The sequence below is a fragment of the Lissotriton vulgaris genome, chromosome 4_1, assembly GCF_964263255.1.
Source record: "Lissotriton vulgaris chromosome 4_1, aLisVul1.2, whole genome shotgun sequence".
NCBI lineage: Eukaryota > Metazoa > Chordata > Amphibia > Caudata > Salamandridae > Lissotriton > Lissotriton vulgaris.
In genome coordinates this window covers 685,421,095-685,440,612 of record NC_141691.1, presented here as the reverse complement: position 1 = coordinate 685,440,612, position 19,518 = coordinate 685,421,095, and the positions used below count along the sequence as shown (strand labels likewise).

The following is a 19,518-nucleotide window of genomic DNA, read 5'->3' as shown; positions in this document are numbered from 1 at the left end:
TTCATGTGAACTCTTCAAGAATCCTAGCAGGATCTTAGGGACAATCTAGAGATGCCCCCACAAAATAATAAGCATGCAGGCTCCCTCCTGACCTCCTTGATTATAGGAAGTATGTTTCATCTGCCCACCACAACCATTCCCACATTCTACTGTAACATCTCCAGGTTTGTCAATACAACTTGGTTCCTTCACTACCCCTCTAAAATGTGTTTCTCATGAGGTGCTGCATCATATTCAGGCCAGTCACATGGCTGAATTCAAGGAGAAGTTTCTTGTTTTATTTAATAAATATTTTTATTGAGCAGATCCAGAATAAATATACAAAAATGCACAGATCAGAGGTAATTTTCTCATTATGTAAACATATAGCAGCTTAAACGTGCAATAGAGCCCAAAATGCATTTTTAAGATTCTCTAGCAATGTGCATGTAAGTTCATAAGAAAAAATGTTAATTTAACTTTTAATAAAAAGTAGAAATCCAACTATAGATAAGAGGAACGTCCTAATAACGTTAAGAAAATTAGATCAGATATTTCATTTGATTTCTAATATTTCTAAAAATCAATAAATACAAGCGCATAACACTATAAAACAACAACAACCATAAATACATCATTATAAAGTACAAAAATGTCTAAACAATCTCTTGGTGCAGAGTGGACGGATCCTAGTACATAGAGTTGTATTCCTAGATTAAGTTTACATCTTTATGTTTAACTAACTGGATAAAGAAAAATACAAAGTGCTGCCATACATTCAGTTAATCGACAATTATGCTGTCTCGAAAGACCTTCCTAATTAGGTTGCAAAAAGAAAAAGGTTATTACAAGGTATTTGGCCATATAATGAAGTTTATAATCATGTCCTCAGGATTCCTAGTGGAGCAGCACAGTCTCAGTCCGAGGATTGTAAGGCCCGTAGTGGTGATCCACTTACACATTGGACCATACTAGGCCACAGAGTCTTGACTTATAAATGAGTCCAAATATTGCCAAGAGGCATTGAATCGCTTTAGACCACCAACCCTTTTAGCATATGCTTCCTAGAACTGGTTTGTTTGGGAAACAACATTTATATTGCAGATTTTACTCCCCGATGCAAACACAACGCGGTCGTTATAACGACTACTTTGTCACAATGCGCTACCTTTAAAATGCAAGTGTTACAACGACTTGTGCTAGATTGCTCTCTAGGATAAGGAATAGTATGATTTACTATCCCAACACTTTCCCTAGTGTTGCACACACTGGAGTTGGAATAGTAAATCATACTATTCCTAAGTCCAGCTTGCAATCTAGCGCAAGTTGTTTTAACGATTTACGTTGTAAAGGTAGTGCGTTGTGAAAACGCGGTTGTTGTAACAACAGCGTTGTGTTTGCATTTCGTCGTAAAATCCACGATGTAAAGAGATATATTCGGCTTGTTCTGATCATTTTACTAAACCATTCTTGATAACTAGAGGTTCGCCACATTTGCAAAAGAGCAAGCAACAGTAAAAACTATTGCCAAGAACCTCTGCCCTAATTTAGATACAGTCCGAGATTGCCCGGTATGTAAAAATGCAAAAAAATAGCAAAGCTGGATCGACCTCAATTGGTTCCACGAAAATCAAATTTAACATGCATGCTAGCTTAGACCAGAAGGCACTTAATCCAGGACAAGAATAAAAGATATATGGCCAGCCTCCTTCACACTGATGCTTACAGCGGAAACAAAAGAGCCGGGTGCATTTTATTTTCTCCCTCCAGGGTATAGTAGACCATCCAGCTATGGATAAAAGGAGAAGTTTATTGCTTTTGTGAACTTGGAATAAGAGGATGGGCAGGAACTTCTGACCCAAACCAGGAAACAAACTCAGACATTCCATCTGGATTGAGAGATTGAAGTTCAAAATTAATATGGCAATTGACTTAGTTTTACACATTTGACTTTGTTTTGGGCTATTTTTAGTATGTATTAAGACCATTTAGGTTGAGCTTATATTTTCATTAATGTTTTACTTCATTTTCCTCTTGTAAATAGACTTAGTTCCCTACATTCTCAATGTGTTTTAATGTTTATCTTCCCGCCTTCAAATTCAATTTTCCCACTTGAAGAAAGATATTTTCATTCTTTTTAATCATTACCAAGAGTTGTCCCCTAGAGTCACACTTTTCATGAAATTGTTTTACAAATATATATTATGAAAATGTATATTAAGATGGGTAGATTATCTTTTTTGAGTAAGTGGGTGTGCCTATAGCTGTATGAAATTGCATGGCAAGGTATATAGATGTTGTTATAGAATAGCTTCATACATGAAAATTACACTATCACTTTAAGTGACAGCATGAGCACACATATGTGTAAGTTAGCTGCTATTTAGCTTTACTTGCAGAGGTGTTCATAGTGTGTTGGAAAAATGATTCATGACTGATGCTTACAAAATTACTACAAAATATGGGGCTCAGAAAGTGAGGTGTTATGAGAGTTTTTAACGTCCCCTGAAACGGTGGGGCAGGGAGAGAGGTCATCCACATTTCTGACTATGCACATCCAGTTGCATAGACGCTTGTGGCTGTGATTGGGGTTGTGGAGGAGGAGCAAGGGTGGAGCTGGTGGGATTGTAGTTAGGGCCGGGTGTTAAATCAAGTTTTGTGGGTGGTGTGGGAGTGATAGTTTGTTGTGGTGCCTCAGGAGAGCCTTGTGCATTCTTTGACCCTGCATATTGACATTTGCACTTATTTGCAATTGCCTTTACCAGTTTTATGGTCAAGTCATGCTTCTTTCACTCTCCTCCCTCAAAAAAGATGTTCACACAGAATTTTTGTCATGTCTTGGTATCATTTCTCAATGTCTTTCAGTGGCGAATGTTGTCAAATATCTGCAGGATTTCTTCAAGGCTTTCTGCAATCTCACCCAGGGCCTCACTCATGTCAAGAATATCCCCTACAGGGAAGACTGCAGCCTGAAAAACTGAGCATCCCAGAGGACAATATTTAGTCAGGCCAACCCTTCTCCCTCAAATGATCAAGGGAAGATCAGAGTTCCACCTGCATAAAAGAGCATGTAGTAGACCCAACTAAGGTACCCTTAGGTTAAGGGTTTTGTGTTGGGGAGTCTTACATACAGGGATCAATATGGTCCTCCTTCTCTTCTTCTTCTGCATTGGTGGCTGCCAAGATTGCCACTTGAAGGAGATTCGAATTTTCTCTTGAGATTGCTTGCCATCCTCCAATTGTGGATGGCCCCACCTCACAAGCAGGCTCAGTATCCCCAAGAACTGCAAGAGGAAGATGAACATTTTTATAAGTCATGTTATAATGTTTATACAAAATATTTCACCAGATTTGTTTCACAACAGATTTCTGAACGGATTCACACTTATCTTAGGTACATGCTTAGGTACATGCTAGAGTAATTAAACATATAAAGATAATGATGAATCCATATATGAATTTCAATCAACCAATCAAAAGTTCTTTATTTGGTAACTATTACAGTTAACCATAAAAGCTCAATGCATATATCACAATTATTAAAAGAGCTTTCAAAATGATGTATACCTAAAATCAACTGTCTCACATCAGAATTGATCTACGTGACTTACATTTTTTTTTAAAGCAGACACAGAGACAATAATAAAATCCTCATCTAGCTGTTGAAGGGTCAAGAATGCAGGGTAACCTTGTCTAATACCAATTTTTTAAAGCACGGGAATAATCAATCTCCTTCTCGATATAAAAGAACATTTAAAAAAAAACGATATATGTAACGTCAATTGTACCGAGACATCATCACATGGGAAGTTGCATTAGGCTCTCGACCAATCATTTTTTACCGGGAAACTTAACAATCGATGTAAAATGTTCAGCCTAAAATGTGTCAAGGGAAACCTTTTGTAATCATCAGGAATCAAAACAATATATCGCTGTATGGTTGGGGCCGATGGTGCCTGATAGTATGCTTGCATCGTTGATTTCTTTAGTTCAGTTGTGGTTCTTGCTTCACCCAAGTATTCCATACAAAAGGCTTTAAGGTCTTTCCTAGACACGTTTCACAAAGTGTATGGCTCTTGATAATATTCAGGATGGCCTAGTTTAACCACAAACTTTATAACATAATCTAGCCATCTTATGTTTCTGACCCCATCAATTGTCAAGGCATCGTTCAATATTTGCTGATTCAAATCTGTCTCATCTGCAGTCCATACTCTATGCCACAAGAGGACGGGCTGTGTCTTGATTATATCCTCTAAAAATGGAACACCAAGTTCTCTGTGGTATATGTAGGTTGAAGTATTGTCTGGGACTGCCAAGAGGGACCTCAGAAACATATTTTCAGCGAGCTGTAAAACATTGACCCCTATAAAACCCCAAATTCCGGCTCCATAACTGGCAATATATACACATTTTGCCCTGTATGTCGGTAAAATGTCTGCAGTGGCACGTGTTCCTAGTTTTTCACAGCGATTTGATAAATAACAGCCTTCTTGCTTTGATCGCCGGGGAACACATTCCTCAATGATCTAATAAAATTCCTAGGTAAGAAAAAGTTTCTGTACATTCTATAGACTTTGAATCAATAAAAATGGTCTTAGACTTCTTTTTTAATCCCGTTCCGCAATTCATTGTGAATGTTTTGTAACAATTAACAGTGAGACCCAAACTAGACATAAAATTGACAAAAACGTTTACAACCCTTTGAAGACTCAGCGATGTGCGGGCCATCAGGATCGCATCATCCGCATAAAGGAGTGCCGGTATTGGACGGTTTGCCACTGCAGGTAAATCCTTGCACTCCTGAACCTATACAGTTTGCAATTTGTTTATGTATAGTGAAAAAAGGAACCGGGCAAGGATGCATCCTTGCCTGACTCCTCTTGTAACACTAAAGTGCTTGGTGCATTCACCGCCTCTCCCATAACGAACCATAGCCCTTGCCCCCGAATACAACTGCTTTTATAAAGTGACTGTTAAAACGTTTACGCCCATCTCTTCTAGAACCAACCAGAGCTTATCATGGATGACACAATCAAATGCCGCTGTTAAATCGACTATGGTTACATATAGCCTTTCTCTTTTTGCTTTAGTATACTTTTCTAATGTAATATGTAAATTTAGCCCCTGTTCAATTGTACCTAAACCCTTGCGAAACCCATAATATTGACTGTAGAGTTCAGCAGTGAAATTGGGCGGTAACATACTGGGTTTGCCCTGTCCCCTTTTTTGAAAATAGGCACTATGATTGAATCATACCAAGTAGGTAAAAAGCCTTGGGAACAGCATGCATCAAAAACCTGTGATAAAAATGGCCCCCAGAGAGCTAAATTAGATTTAAAAAGATCTACTGGAATGCCGTCAAGCCCTGCCGCCTTTCCTCCCAAGCTTAAATAATGGCAGAATTAACTTAAGTAAGGGTAAAATGTAAGGATAGGCTGGTGGTATTGATAATTTCATCGTATTGGCCGCGGTCTCTAAGGTTCCCTGTTTTTCAGGTGGTGAATTATTATACAAGTTGGAATAATGTAGTATCCATTCGGGTTCAGTGATAGTGATCTCTATGGTAGCTTTCTCATTTTCAGCCAAGAAGGGGGCATTAACCGCCTTCCAAAAGGCTGAGGGGTCCCGATTAACCAAAGCATCACGCAGCTTTTGCCAAGCTTCCTCTCTTAACACCAACTTTCTTACTTTCAATGCCCTCTTGTATTCATATCTTGCCTCTCTGATATTATCCTGGTTTTTCTCCCTTGCGTGTAGGACATTTTTAAGCTTGGAATAGGCCTTTGTACAACTGGTATCAAACCACCCTTGAGTTTCTTTCCTTTTCTTGCTTGCATTTGCATGAAGGATTTCTCTAATAAAATTTGAGATGAATGAAAAGTTTTCTTAAATATCCTGGTGAGAGGATCTGTCATCTAAACAAGTTAAAAGCATGTCTTTGCAATGTGCCACAACCTTACTGATAAAAGCCTCAGAATCCACATTTTCCCATTTGAGTGCGTAACCACTTTGTCTGCTCAGAGTAATATTTTCCACAAAATGATTAGAATCTTCTCTCTTGTTAACAATCCTAGTATTCACCTTCACACCGATACTAATAGAAAAGTGGTCACTTAATACCATATCATGTGTGGTAAAATCTTTTAAACAAGCAGAAATCTTCTCAATACTAATACATATTCAATAGTGGAAAAAAAGCCTCAACTATTAAAAGTAGGCTGGAAAGGAATGATGGGAACACATAGAGCGTTAATGAACCCAAAATCAAATGTAAACATAATGTCATTCAGCAGGTCGCCATTAGGTGTGTGGGGAAAGTGGGGGATGCTAAGACCTTTTTCAAACGAAATACCGCAGACCCCATTGTTCACTTACTGGCATATGGGAGAATTTAAATCCCCGCCCCAAATGACACACATCTCCTTAGATGTACGGGTTTGTAAGTTGTTTAATTCTCTGCTCACTTTTCCCATTAATCCTTCAATCAACTCAAATTAAGCATTATTCTAGAAATTCAATAGAACTACATAAAAAGCCTAGTCTATATGAAGGCTAATGATTTGATAATGCTGATAGGAGACATTAAAAACAGTTTTCCCTAAGTTCAAAGAATTTGAGATAAAGGTACAGAGGCCATCCTTCTCTCTTCCATATGGTGACAAAACTGCCGACGTATGGAAGGCTTTATACCCACTAATGCGTATAGGCCCATCCTCCCAGGTTTCTTGTAAGCTAAAAATATCAAACTTGCTCACAAAAGCATGCCATATTATATTGGACACCTTTGTTTTTAGACCCACTACATTCCAAAACAGAATCTGACAATATTCCTTCGCTCCTGAACATTGACTTTCTCACCATTCTTTAACCTGAATCATTGATGTTTTATCAGGTTGTACTCCTGGGGTGAGAGTAGGGACAACCAGGGAGTCTGCAACTATCTCATTTGCGGTCTGTATATTTATTGATGTAACTTTATCAGGTGGAAAAATATGATCAATACTAACTGGGGCCGCCATCTTTCTCAGATTAGGTAGGGCCTTCACTATATCAGGTGTATCACGCTATGTGGGAACTTGTCAATCCACTGATTCAAGGTTATCGAGTGCGTCAAAACTATTATAAGTTGGAAGATTGAACCAACGTTTATGGTATTGAATTTAAAATCCCATGTCTTTTGGGGCGACATAGGGCGTGGGATGGCAAAAGTATCCCAGTGGAACTAAATTGACACCTTTTCCCATAGAACAATGGTTACCTGCTCTACTCAAGATCAATTTCACTAGCTGGGGCGGTTTAAAGGTCAACACTACACAGTCCCCTGACTGGTTCTTTCATCCATTTCCCATCCAACTCACTCTTCTGACCATTTTAAATTCAGCAACTAGTCTCCCAGTGAGACCAGTCGTTGCTCCAAGCCAATGCAGGGACTTGTTCCTCCCTGTCTCCCACGAATTGTCCGACCTATTCTGTAATTTAGGGACATTAATTGAAACCACCACATATGGTGTAACTGCCAGTGGTAAATCCAAACGTGTTGTGTATCTATCTGTCTCTTTTTTATACCTATTACTAGCAGTATTAGGGTTATTACATGCTAAATGATGTTTGGGCATATTAGGGGCTGTAGATGGTGTAGGGGTGATAGGGGCAGGCATTACTGTATATACTGTGTATATACACCGTGGGAATATTTTGAGCAGAGTTATGTGGAACATGTGTTGTTTCCACAAGATGATCAGGATTAGGGCGAGTGGTCTGGTGTTTCCTGCAGTTAGATTGAAATTCCTGAATTTCCAGGTGAGCAGAGATCTCATGGCCAGAAGGTTGCGGTTTAACTAAACGTTTGAATAGAGCCTCTTCTATTAGTCTAATTCTTTGTGTAAGACCACCTAGTCTTCCCTTCAAAATGTATATAATGCATCCAGTTTAGTTTTTACATTTATGACCTCATTCTGTGTGCACAGATTTACGCTTGGATTTGGTTTACCCCTATTAAATACAGTGTGAATCACTGATGATAATTTATCCTTTTTATTGTCCTTTTTCTGAACTTTAGGGGGTGACTCACTATACGTTAAACTCTTGTCCCCTAAAATATGGATAGAACCATTCGGATTTCTAGCTCTCTTAACCGGGGGTTGAGTATCCGAGTCTTCATCGCTACCAGATATATTATCCTGTATATTTCCAATAGAACCATTTGTGCTTAATGAACTGCTAGTTGCCACTAAAGGAACAACAGTCCCCTCATTTGAAATATTAACCATTGGGGTATCCCCCTCCATACCAGGAAGACTTGGGTTAAGAGCCTCCTCTACTGTTATAATCTGTCGCTCAATTGCACCCATGGCTCCCGTGGGATAGCTAAGCAAGGTTTGGCTTGGGTGCATCCCTGAACTCTTTTGCTTTTTATTCCGGACACTCAGTGCTTTTCTCTTCCCCATTGTTTCTGTAATATCACTATAACTTTCTTATCCTCAAATGTCTCCTTAATAGGAGTAACCGCACTTTACTATTTAAGCTTAAATTACCCTGCACTACCCCATATAACAGTTACACAATAGGAACTATAAGTCCACAGTTTGTATTTGCAGTTGATATAGTCCCCCTTTCATGCTTGGAATGCAGCTATTCTCTGCCACTGTACCTTTAGCTGTAGAATTTAGAACCTTGGCCCAGTCCAGTCTCTGACGGTCTATGACGGGCTAAGACTATGAATTAAATACTTGTATGCAATAGAACCTCACATAATACTGTGACTGAAAATGTATTTGAAGCATCAGCTGCTTAACCAGTGTCTTTGAAAACAGTGGTGTTAATATCTTTCCTGATAAAGCAGCTGCAGGGAAAAGTAATATGAAAGTATGGAACAGAGAAGAAAACTGATAGCTAACACAAATAAAAAGCAAAAAGATGTACATGAGACATGGATCATACAACTTTTCAATGTATAACAATGTCAAACTACAGACATTGGAAAGAAATGCTAAATAATGCTGAGGGACTGGGAATAATAACATAAAGTTATGTAAGAAGATTTGGCATACACTTGCATGACCAACCAATGACAAAGGACTGAATTGCCAGATTACTGACAGAACATCAGAAGTGCAAATATTGTGTGAACAGAATTTCGTGTCAAAAATATTGCAGGCAAAAATATTGAGAAAGTGAATGCAAATAGGTAAGTATAGATTCCTATTCTTAACTCCACATCTATGTACCTTGAAGATATGTTTATCATCAAAGTACATATTTGTAGAGTTATACATAGTAAAGCTTTGCTTACCTATAGAAACTTACCATCACAATATGTTTGCCCTCCATATTGTTGACACTGTATTTTGTCCACACAATATTTTTTCTCTGCTATTTGGTTGCAACACTGGATTACTTGTCATGTGTGCTGTTGGGTGCACTGAAGACAAGGATTGTTGTCTCAATGTAGTTGGCAAAAGAGATATATACAGAGTAATGAGACATCCGAACACAAGCATTATGAACGTATGGTAATGGGTTGGATATAAAGAAGAACAAAAACAAAGTCTCCTCTCCTCTCATGCACATTGATAAATTAAATTACAATGACATTATGGTGCTAAAACTGCAATGACATGTCAGAGGGTTACATAAAGTAGCAAAGGTTAACACATTCTATGTTTATGTATAAGAAGGACGTGAATGGATATCCTTCCATATGGACATATAAAAAGTATGGATGCATTTGTTGACCTGATCGCATAAGCATGTGGCTTGTCCATTTGACCTGTTAGTACAACATGAAGACCTCGTTGGTCTCAAAGTATTACATTAGTAGGAGAAATATATATGCTAACACATTTGAGAGACAGTGTTATACCACATGCACAGGTGCAGACAGTAGACTTCATAATCAAAAAAGGAAATCCACCTGCCTGAAAACTATTTCTTTAGTATGGCGGAATATCTCAACCATCTAATAAGGATATATAACTCCTCATCCGCATGGAGCTAAGGAAAGTGTGCAGTTAAGGACTTTTACATTAAGAATAATCAGATGAAGGATATATATTTCATACTATCAAAACATATACGATCAATTTATTTTACATATTTGTTATACAAAAAAAGAAACATAGTTCAGTGTGCATCAATGAACATATACAATCAATAAAGTTCGTACCTAGAAAAAAGTGACATGTGCATCTATGAGTCAAAAACATACGTCATTGTTGTTGTAAGTGATCTGCCCCACAGCTCCATACATTAAATCAAACCGAGCTCTTACATTCACACTCGCACTCCCGTCAAACCAACAAACCAAATAAAGAATACTAATAAATTACCATACGTACACAACATGACAACATAATATTTCCCCACAATAGTTCCTTTGCATCACTATGTTAATGTCAAGGGCTATTGTTATTCTTTCTTTTGGGCTTTTATACATTTTTTAAAAACATGTTTGTCATCAAGTCTTGTTCATTGAAATGTGCCGGAAAGTGTTTCGGTGAAGGACCATATGACATGGTCACACCTTCTTCGGGGTGCTTCAAGGATTCTAGTATGGGGCAGCAGAAAAGGGGGGCTATAAATCCATGGAGGTGTCCGAAAACAACACAATTTGTCCATAATCATATTGGTTTAAGGGATAAAATACCATATTTATGAGATGCACACTAAAGCTCCAGAAGTACAAACTCAATCCTCAGAAAGGATAAGGGAAGGGGGACAGAGCCATGCATAGTGCAAAGAACAATATAATCTGGGTTCACCTTATAACCCTATGTGATAACTATTAGAAAGGGTGGTCACAGGAACGGGAAAAAAACAAGGAGAAAAGATCACTTTTGAAGAGACCCCAGAGAGTGCCATGAAAAAGGCAATATAGTTATCTATTAAGAGTGAAAGACTGATAGGGAAATGATCCAAGTGTTTGAAACAAGGATACCTTATGTAACCCTAGAAGGCAGAATTTTATTTCGCATAAGGGAACTGATACCTGGACATTGGAAATATCTAGGCAAAAAAGACCAAATAAAGCCGTGGCCATGCAAACACATCTACCAAGCCACAGATGCAGAAGACCTAATAAAAGATGGAATTAACTTAATAAGGAAAATGGCACAAATTACAACTACGATATCAAAGGCATATAGCATCAGTAGGAGCCAGAAAATAACTCAAGGTGGGAGAGATGGAGAGGCGACACTGGCATAAAAGCACAGCAAAAGCAGCCTAATAGGTATCTAAAAAACCATCTCGGGTACAGACTCCAAAAAGGTTTTGATAAATCCCATCATGGGTATGGGATAAACTCTATGGAAGAAAAATGCAGTCCAGCATCAACTCCTCATAATGGCCTTCGGTGATTAATATGGGGGTAAAGGAGATTTTCAATTCTTAACGGCTTGAATCCAAACAACTATACCCAGGAATAACAACACTCAGACGGGACAGCGAGCTGAAATGAAAAAAAGGCTAGAATGGACCCCACCCACGTTAAACAAACTATACCTTTCATCACAAGCACTCATCCACCCTGCTACTCAGGCTGAAAGAGATAAGACTTAGCGGGGATGCTGGTGGAACCAATCAGATACTGACTGGTGCCCCGTCAGAGACCCAGAGATAAACCTTTCCACAGTTTAGTCTGCTAGGACAACATGAGATAATAACAGTCAAATAAGTGGTCGGTAGGGGCACTCTGCTCACAAGTCCGAAGACTGCGATAAGATGTATAAGAATAAAGGAAGCGAACCCAAGGATAGAATACAGAAAACCAGAAGGGAAATCCCTCTATCATAACGGTCCTAGACGGGAGAGAAAAACAAAAGCAGCACCGTAGCGCAAACACCCTTACCAGAGGGAGATTTCTTGCGATCCTAAAATGTGGGACTACATCTTTCCACATTATGGTTGCTGCCATGGTAGGGGTAGTCCAGGCTGGGTAACTCAGAACCAGATACAAGAGGCAGATAAACCTGTGAATCGGAATGGGAAGGAGCCACGGGGACTCTCATTTACTCAGTGAAAAAGATATGGATTAAGCTGGCGGCCCTCTTGGGTAGGTAAACAAAGTAAAACAGAAAGGAGGTGCCAGATGCACACAAAAAATGGGTCCTCAACATAACGAGGGAATAAGAAAACATATATTCCCATATTGCGTGAAAGGAAAAAGTCCCAGGAGATCCAAGTTAACCCATAGAGACAAGTGGATTCCAATGGGAGTCATCTTAAAATTGGAAAAGCAAATATGATAGAGATAGCCCAAAAATGAAAATACCGGCAGGAAAAAAAGACTGCAAAACAAACTGTCAGAAGAAGGAATCAAAGACCAAAGAATTCAGGCGGATAGTAAATAATCATAATGCATTTCCCCTGGGGATTTGTTATTTCAAACCCTTTTTATAGCCCATTTAGGATCTTTGTTTGAGTGTTTCAGATCCATCCAGAGTTGGACCGGAGAGGTTGCTCATTTTTCTGTGCTGCTACCGGTCTCTCTTCTCTGTCTTCTGTCTGTTGCTAGTCCATGTCAATATTTTGAAACAGTGCTTAAAGCAGGAGTAGATATGATGTAAGTCGGCCGGGAGGAGGACAACACATAGGGGCCTATTTTGATGTTGGTTGGAGGCTTTCCGACTGACATCTACGGTTTCACTTCCGACTGCCTAATTACAATGTAGATGGTAAAGTTAAACCGGCTGGTCATTCTGGCTGGATTCTGACAGGTTCAAGGAGCCAGTCCGCTAGTTGGAACCAGCAGAAATCCATATAGGATGGCGTTTCCGCCGTCTGGATTACAATGTCAGTTTCCTACAGGCTTTCCATGCCAGGCTTTCTGACATGGAAAGCCTGTTGGAAAGTGACTTTGGGCCCCCTTCTCACTGCGGTCTCAGGTTTGGCTGGGGTCCATGGGGCACCTGTGGTGCACCCCTGTAAATGCCTGCATGGTTTTGCACAAACTCCCATTTTTCTATGGGAGCTTGTGCTACGGTCGGTTTACGGCTACAGCACAAGCTCCCTTAGGGAAATTGGAGTATGTGACCATACCATACGCGGTCGCTTCATAATTACCCGGTTGGGACCGCCGACTGGAGGTAGGTCCCGAGTCCACAATGTTGTGGGTTGGAGGCAACTTCGACCGCCAACATAATCAAGCCCATGGTAGTGAAAATAATTCAGTCAAGCTACTTTCCAGATACATGGAAAACAGAATCTGTGCTCCCACGTTTTAAAAAAGCTAGCTTGGATCTGAAACAACCCAGCAGCTACCGTCCAATATCAAGAATTCCATTCCCAGTTAAAGATTTTGAAAAACTGCTTAATAATTCAATTGACAGAATATATAGCATCTAAAAGCTTTTTGGACCAATCACAATATGAGTTTAGGGAGGAGCATGGAACAGAAACTGCATTGGTTATGGCAGCAGAGCGACTCAGGAGTATATTAGATGCAGGAGGGAAGGCCGCCCTGATTCTATTGGATCGCTCGGTGGCCTTCAACACTGTGAACAACGGGACACTTTATGCTCGTCTAGCAGAACTGGGGCTCCAAGATTCTGCACTCACTTGATGGCATCCTTTTTAAGGGATAGGTCCTTCTCAGTCAAACTGGGAGAATTTACATCCAAATCCATTAAATCACCTTGTGAAGTGCCTCAGGGCTCCCCCCTAAGCCCCACGCTCTTTAATGTTTATGTTGCTCCTCTGGCAGCGATTACCAGGCAGTGTGGGTTTCTACCGATAACAGATATCATATGCTGATGATACCCAAATAGTGGTGTCAGTCGCAGGTAATGCGGAGGAAGGAAACAGCTGAGCGCTTCAATGACTGTATAAAGGTACAGCATTGCAGGTTGAACAATGGATGCAGCTAAACTGCTTGAAGTTGAACGGTGATAAAACCGAGGTTATGTTGCTGGGATAAGAGGCAGACTTTTGGTCTCCCAAATGGTGGCCAGCCAGTCTGGGCGACTGCCCAAAACCAGTGGGCAAGGTTAAAAATCAGGGAGCCATATTTGACAATAAACTGACCTTCAAAGCCCAAATAAACACCTCTCTTCGACCATCTGGTATATTTTAAAAATGATTAGAAGAGTATGCCCATTTATTCCCCTCGACTCACGCAAAACGTTGGTTACGACATAGACCGTGCCCAGATTGGATTATGGTAACGCCTTGTATGCAGGGATCCAAGTCCAACATCTATGAAAACTGCAGAGTCTGCAGATTGCTGCTGCAAGTTTGGTGCTTGACATTCCCATAGCTGAGCCATCTGGACACAGATTGAGAGCCCTCCATTGGTTATCCATGGAAAAAAAGGATTATGTTCAAATCACTGTGCCTGGCCTATAAAGCCCTGCATGGGTCAGGACCACATTTCTTGAGAACAAATTTGAAATGGTATGTGCTGGACAGAAGTCTGAGATCAGCCCACACAAAACTTCTGCAAGTTCCTAAGGTGGGAAGGGAGAAGCTTTCTGCTGCGGACTGCCAAGCACTGGAACCTTCTCGCTATTACGTTAAAAAGCAGTCCTTCGCTTCTGCATTTCAGAAAAGCCTTAAAAAACGGCTTTTCACCTGTTAAGGCAGCACATTATCCTGTAAATAATCCTCTGTGCATCGGACTTAGTGCCAAGACGCCTGTGGGCAATCGCATGCTTTATAAATTTCTAAATCAAATCAAGTAGTTAAGTTAGATGGTAGAAATACAAATATCAATGGAATCGTTGAAAGCATTGCACTTTATTGATAAAAAAATGTGTTTATTCATAGTCAGGTATGGGGAGGAAGGAGATGAGTTGAAATTGGGTATCAGGGTACAGAAGTAGGATATAGATTAACTTCATCGGAAAAAGTCAAGGAAAGCACTTTATGGGAGTTCAAAGCACAGCACTTTAGTATGAAGAGCTATTTAAAAAATTTATTTTTCTTTAAGGTTTATTGCCTTGGCACAAGAGGTAATAATGATCGTAATATTGTAGGAATAGGAGCTCTAAATAGTATGAAGTAGATTAGCATATATAAAGATGAAACTAATAGTGTGCTCGTGTATAAGATTGAATGGACAGTGCTGATGCTTTTATTTTTTTGGGGTGTGGGGTTTTCTAAATGCAGCTTAGGGCTAGATTTCTGCCCAATAATTTATAATTATTGTGTATGTTTCTCTGTGTTGAGTAATTAATATGATCCAATATCCCAATTAACTAGTTTTATTATTTCACTTCATGAATGGATAAGAGCGGAATATGACATGAACCACTTTAATAGATTCTGTATAATTTTTTGGGGAATTCTCATATTATATGTTGGTCTGGCACTTTGAAGGATAGGAAAGAACTGCACTTTACTATTTGCACTTTGGTTAGGCTGAATTTCTGGCGTTACCACTTCTTCAAGGGATACAATTTTAAAATGCTTGATTCACTGGTTTAAGATAAGAAGAAGCATTTGATTTTATGAGCTATAATTAGTTACATTCATAGTGATATTGATTTTTTGATGATGTATGGTTTCTGTTATGATGCTGCTCAATACAATTTTAAAAAGAGTAACTTCAGGTGAAAATTCCATCAATTCTCATGTTTCTTTCATCTGTGTCCACCTATGCTGCATCACTAACATGTTGGGAAGCGTTTCCAACTTTTTAGAAACTCTAAACCTACAATTCTGTGAATCTCTGCAACACTTTCCATAGAGATCTTTCTACAGGCCAACCCTGACAAATCTGGAGGTGAATCTGAAATGGCAGATGGGCAGTAGACAACCACCATCGTGGATGAATTTAGCATCATGCTAGGGGGCCAGATGATGTCCACCTTGAAAACAATACTGTATTTCAATCACTAAAGGAGTAGATGAAGATCTACCTTTTTTGTAGAATCACCCATTACCATTCTCCTATGAACAAGACCCTCTATAAGTATATGAAGATGCCAAAATGCGCAGTAGCAAATTTGCTCAATACATAGATATAACAAAAGAGCTATCATGGGGTGTGGTATGGCCATGGAAGGTGATGGCCACTTGCGGCCCGAGCTCTGCGTACCGACGGGCCCTGGACGGTGGCAGTGGCACCCTCACTAACAGCGGGGGCAGCATGAATTACCCAGCAGATTGCACCTGGTGAGAGGGGCCATCGTCTGCTGGTATGCCAGCACTTTCTGTGCGTGGCAGATGACGTTAGACACAGAGGCATGGGAGGAGCATTGGGACTGGAGCCCGCATCGGGTCTAGAGGCATGGGTGGAATCTCGGCTCATGACCAGGCTCCGCCTCGTCAGCCGCGGCCCACCGCCAACATGTGCGCTCGACCCCGCCTCCAGCTCTTAGACTGAATATCAGAGACACCAGCCTGCACTCCTCAGATCCTCCCGATACCTGCCATTGTACCCCCGCCTCCGGAATTAATCAGATTGGTGCTTCTGCGCTGAGGGCCCCAACGTCCTTGAGGGCCCATTGCCTACAACAAGGCCCCACTGTACAGATGCACTAGCCACTCCAATGACCCTGCAATTGTCTGAGGGGTCTCACCTGAAACTAGAATTCCTCCTGGGCCGCAGCCTGTAGAAAGGGCCATCCCACCCCTGCCCACGACCTGCCTGCACCTGGGGCTCTAAGGCACCTGCCCATCTTTCTCTCACGCAGGACACCAGGCCTCCACCCGCAGAGGCCTATTGATTGACACAGGGCATGGACCAGTAACTCCCCCATCTGGCACAAGAGGGATGGGCAGAAGTGACCCCACTTTCGCTGCCCGCTACATATGGACCATCCTGTGATGCGCTTGGTGCACCCTGAAGGGGGACCCAGTGGGGCACTTGATTAGTGCCTCTCTGTATAAGGCTTCAGGAAATAGACCTCCAAGGAACCTTGCCTCAAACGGCCCAGATAGCATTACACCCATCTCAAGTTGAGCCTTCTCATCCTACGCCTTAACACCTGCAGACCATGACCCTGGAGGTTAGACCCCTGAGTCTGTGGAGCACGCAGCGGAGCAACCCTCCCCTTTGACTGCAACATGGAGCTGCTGGGTGGGGCCGCTGCAGGGGTGCTCCTAGCAAGCTATGTCTGAGGGATTACCCTCCAGGCCCTCTGCTAGGGATGTGGTTTCGGACTAGGTCACCTGACAGACATGGATTACACCCTCCTTTCACCGGTCCATGGCACAGACCCCAGACTGGACAACTTCCTCATCTCCTGGATGGCAGAGTTCCTTGTTCAGAAGTCCCAGATACTGGACAATGCACTGTCCAACCACTCCCCGGTCGTACTGTCCCTTGGCATGGGCCTGGTCTCTCCAGGAAACAAATTCTGGCACCTGAATGTACAGTGATACTGCACCCTCTGAAGAAGTCCCAACTGAAAACACATGTTCATGACAGAAAACAAAGGCTTGGTGGTCTCCAATATGGTACTTTGGGTGGCTGCAAAAGCAACAATACCATGCCAGCTTATGAGGGATGCTGACTTGTCAAACAAGCAGACTGCTCTCTGCCAGACAGAACTGGAGGGGAAGATTGCATCCCTAACCTGCCTCTATTCTGCTTGACCTATTCTTTTCACCCGCTCTCATTTAGAACAGGTTTCTATGGTCCTCAACAGCCTATAAACCTCTAAATATGAGTTGCAATGAGTAAAGGGACGTCACTATGAACATGGGGTAAAGGCGCTGCAGGTACTTACTGCCCAACTGGGCCAATGGGAGGCAGCTATGTCCATCCCAGCCAAATGCCCGGAGAGTGGAGAGATCCTCACCTGCCCGCAGGACATTGCTAAGGATCCCGCATCATTCTATCAGGCATTGTATACCCCAGAAATGAAGGCTAGTGCATAATAGGTGGAGCCCTTCCCGGAGGGCATTTGCCTTCTCAGGCTGTCGGACCAGGGTAGGGAACTACTGAATGTGGAGTTCAGCAAAACGGAGATTGCGCAGGCAATCTCCAAACTGCCCTCTTACAAAGAACCTGGGAGGATGGATTTCCCACTGAGTTTTTTAAATGGCCTGGCGAGGAGATTGTCAACTCCTGCATGCTGCCTTTCATGAGGCAGCACAGATGGGGTTCTAGGGCTCCTCTCCAACAGAGCTGTGATATCGATTCTCCCCAAGCCTTGGAGGGCTTGTCTTCTGGGTGGCAGCTACAGGCCCACATCCCTACTAAATAGAGACATTAAAATCCTCGCCAGCATTCTAGCTGCACGCCTCAGTAAAGTCATCCCCCCTCTGATACACTACATGCAGGTGGAATTTCTCCCAGGAAGCTCTTCCAGGAACCATTTGTGTACCCTCACCCACAACCTCTGGGTGGCCAAAGATCTGCCTAAAGACACCTTGGCCCTATCCCTTGTGGCCAGAAAGGCATTGAATTGCATTGAGTGAGGATACCTCTTCACAACCCTGAAAAGGTCTGGCAGGGTCTACCTGATGTATGACTGCTCAATGGCCCAAGTCAACTGTGGGGAATTCCTATTGGACACCTTCCAGATCCGAGAGGCAGGTGCCATGGGTACGCCCTCTCACCCCTCCTGTTCCTCTTGGCAATGAAACCCCTGGCAGCCACCATACACCAAGATCTACCTATACACAGACAACATCCTACTCACCCTGACGGCCCTACATCATTCCCTGCCAGCCCTGCCGAAGGTTGCCAATGGCTTTGAGGCACTGTCAGGTCACAGAGTATACTAGGACAAGAGGCACAAATGTAGCTGGATTTTGAGAAATGGTCCCATTTGAAGCTCTCCATGTGGAGCAGAGTACAGGCAGTTGAAGGATGGTTAAGCTGCCATGTGTCACATATACATTCAGCATGGTACCTTTGACTGTGCCTCTGGCCGATTTACGCCTTATAGACTCCCTTTATATGCGGCTCATTGTGATACCGGCTGATGGCTGTAAAACTCATGGCATGGCGCTCCTGCAGGGGCCTGGCCCTCCTGTCAGTGGAACACTATGCTTTGGCCCTACACCTCTCGCAACTTGCGTACCTGCTCCCGACACAACAAACCCGCCACAATAGATCCAAATATAATGACTATTACCATCTAGTAGTCCGGGCCTCAGCACTCTATACAGAAGATGCTCCCTCCTGTCTCACCCTAACCACCCCTTGCTACAGGCCACACAAAGGGCCTGGCAACACACACACCACCTCTTCGGTGTGGACCCCCTACATGCATGACAAGGCGCGACGATGGGGAAATGACGGACTACACATCAATAGTAGGACCCTCCAATGGGACCAGTGGAAAGAGGTGAGCATACACAGCCTGAACCAGGTTCTGGATAACAGTTCATGATAAGGGCAAGAGTGTGTCGTGAGGAAAGGGAACTGCAGAAGCCAGCAGTGAGACAACATTATTTGCTAGTGAATTCCATCGCACTAGAACCTTATTTATGTTTTGTCACCAGGCCATTTCATAGGTTTCTTTTGACTAAATTCAGATTTAACCTTATACATTTTTGTGATAATTTTGTGATAATTTTTCTGTTCAAGATACCCTGCATTTTGTTATGTTTTGTGGTTTCTTTTCAGATCATAGAAAAAGA

At 41.8% G+C, this 19,518-nt stretch overlaps 1 long non-coding RNA gene across 1 annotated transcript in view; it reads right to left on the bottom strand.

The window, feature by feature from the left end:
• Window positions 1-19,518, bottom strand: part of LOC147722445 (uncharacterized) — a 39,504-nt gene that overhangs the window by 8,334 nt on the left and 11,652 nt on the right. The window contains exon 2 of the long non-coding RNA XR_015309877.1: window positions 3,111-3,263. This is a non-coding gene — a long non-coding RNA (uncharacterized LOC147722445). The remainder of the gene's footprint in view (window positions 1-3,110; window positions 3,264-19,518) is intronic.